The sequence below is a fragment of the Lissotriton helveticus genome, chromosome 2_1 (genome assembly GCF_964261635.1).
Source record: "Lissotriton helveticus chromosome 2_1, aLisHel1.1, whole genome shotgun sequence".
Taxonomy (NCBI): domain Eukaryota; kingdom Metazoa; phylum Chordata; class Amphibia; order Caudata; family Salamandridae; genus Lissotriton; species Lissotriton helveticus.
The window spans coordinates 1667494843-1667497631 of record NC_136059.1 but is presented as its reverse complement, the minus strand read 5'-3'; the positions used below and the strand labels follow the sequence as shown (position 1 = coordinate 1667497631).

The following is a 2789-nucleotide window of genomic DNA, read 5'->3' as shown; positions in this document are numbered from 1 at the left end:
AGTTTGGTCCTGGGACAGGGGGTCAACTGGACCGTAATATAATAAAACAAAAACAATGTTGTACCCCAGGATAATTTTCTCTCACAACTTTGAGACTACAAACAAGGGAAAAAAACCTATTGTTTGTATGGGTTATTTTATTAAAACCCTTTTAGAAATTTTTTATTAAATCATTTTGAAAGGCATTTTTACGGTTGAGAAAAACACTACTTACAAACATTTACACTATTTACAGCTATCATACAAACAATTCTAAACACAAAACAATAACTATGTACAAATGAATCCACAGTTATAAACAAGCTTCTTTTACAATAAGAAAAACAACAATTCTGTTCGCACAAATAATCAATCTTTGTGAAAAATACAACTTATTAGAAAGCCCAACCAGGGTCAAAACAACAGGAAGAGGCAACAGAAAAATCACTTTGTACTCAACAATCAGTTACAGTTGACAAATGACTGTTAACTTTGCTCAATCAAAAGTTCCTATTCGCCGTTATGCCGACGCGTTTCAAATCTGGATGAAATCACAGATTCTCTTCAGGGCTCTGTCAGTGTGGTATTCTATAAAGATAAAGGAAGCTTGATTTAGCCACTATTTACAGAGATTGAGGACCTCCCCCTAGAACACAGGGACAGAAGTCACAGGTTTTTTACCTTTTCATATGGATAACGCGATCCCGCGGTCCAATCATTCAAATAGAGAGGGGCCTTTTATTATGCAGAGGTTCTGTTAAAAAGATTATGAGAAAGGGATTTAATACCAAGCCTCTCAGAGACGTGCAGGTAGATGGTCCCACAATTTCAAAGCACACATTCCGTACCTTAAATTGTTTAAAACGGGGGCACCACTAGTTATTTTCTCCAAACATGGTTCTTCCGCTGTGTACTCATTAACGCTGCCGCCTGAAAAGCAACAGACATGTGCTGTACTTACTAAATGACCGTTCACTTTGCTAGCTCGATCTAAAACAGCGGTTTGCCTAACTGTTGGCGTACCTGGGTTTCTTTCTGAGGGGCAGTGAGTGATTTTGCTGTTATGCCGGACTCTCGCTGATGGGCGGGGATGCCTCCGCGGTATAACACTGCGTGCTTCAATCTCGCTTCGATCTGAAATAGTTATATTGAAATTGTAAAGCGCGAAGAAGCTACTTGTCTACCATCTACAGGAGACGCGCCAACACTCACCTCTCTTTCCAACCACGTACCAGGAAATGCGAGCTCATTGGTGGAAAACCACCATGTGAGGCAACTACTTCATAGCTAATCCGCCGCTGAGCATTGTGGACTTTGTAGTTAAACAGATACTTCAAGTTTATAGGCGGGAAATCTCAGATAAAGAGTTGAGCCCCGTTTGGGTACTATTGAATTTTAGTATCAAATACGCTTCTTTTCTCAGAAGCATTTCATCGCTGTTTCCACTCAAATTAGTTTGATTCAAGTTGAACAGCACAGTCCACTTGAACTCATTTTCCCCATGATTTTGATCAATAAAGTGTTGGACAAGGGGCGCTGTGAGCACTCTGTTCTTAATGCGTGACCTATGTTGCGTCATGCGTGTGTTGGCCTGTTGGTTTGTTTTACCTATATAAATTTTAGGACAAGGGCAAATAATAGCGTACACCACGTTTTTAGTTCTACAATTCGTGAAGTTCGAATGGGTCCACGTTGTAGTAGTGTGGCAGAAAGTTTTCCCTTCAATCGTTGTATCGCAAGCGATACAATTCCCACATCTATGGTGGCCCTCGATTGGTTTCAGTCCCCATTTGGACAATAAGTCGCTTTTTGGTTTTGGTATTCTAATGTCTGCGCGAACTAATTGTTGACCAATATTCTGGTTTTTTTTAAAGGCAAATATTGGGCGGGGAAATGGCATTTCCAATTGTTCTAACAAATGCCAATGTTTCAAAACCATCTGTCGAATTTTGTGAGTTTCCGCACAAAACGTGGTAACGCAAACTAAGCTTTCAAGTTCACGCTTCTGTTTTTTCTCAAAGAGACATTCTCTTGGTGTATAACGAGCCCTCTTAAACGAATGCTTAAGTAATTTACTTGGGTAGGCTCGTTTGACCAAATCATTGCAAAACTGTTGGCCATGTTCCTCGAACTGGTCAATTTCTGAACAATTTCGCCGAATTCTGAGGAGTTGTCCATAAGGCAAGTTCGCCCTCAGGTTTCTTGGGTGCAAACTGCCATAATGAAGGATGGTGTTTTTATCCGTTTTCTTCCTGAAAAGTGATGATTTCAAGATGCCTCCCACATTACTCATTTCAACATCAAGATAGGTCATTTTAACGTTACTTGAATCTAGTGAGAATTGTATGTCACGATGTCTCGAATTTATCCATTGGTGAAAGTTACTCAAGTCGGCGGGGCTCCCCTGCCACAGGAGCCACACGTCGTCGATGTAACAATACCAATGCATTATATTTTGTGAGTAGGGGTCGTTTGTCTCTATGAATCTTTTTTCATATTCCGCCATATAAAGGACGGCCATTTCAGGAGCATAAGGGCACCCCATCGCGGTGCCCTTAACTTGCATGTAGAAATCGTCATTGAAACGAAAATAGTTCTTTTTCAGAGTGATCTCTGCCAATCGCAGTATAAAGGATGTAGGGACTTTATGGGGTCTCTCTCTGGAGTCCAAATAAAGTTCAATCACTTCTAATGCCTCCTCCTGAGGTATTTGAGTGTAGAGGGACGTAACGTCCATTGTCACCATTAATTGTACTGTGTCATTAAATACAGTACCCTCTACTTTTGACAGAAAATCCGTTGTGTCCCGT

At 40.7% G+C, this 2789-nt stretch overlaps 1 long non-coding RNA gene across 1 annotated transcript; it reads right to left on the bottom strand.

The window, feature by feature from the left end:
* Positions 1–660: 660 nt before the first annotated feature.
* Positions 661–1107, bottom strand: LOC144819893 (uncharacterized). The gene is made up of 3 exons (XR_013607612.1): positions 1003–1107; positions 828–909; positions 661–733 (listed from the first exon to the last, which is right to left on the bottom strand). It is a non-coding gene; the product is annotated as an uncharacterized LOC144819893 (long non-coding RNA).
* Between the last annotated feature and the right edge of the window lie 1682 nt (positions 1108–2789).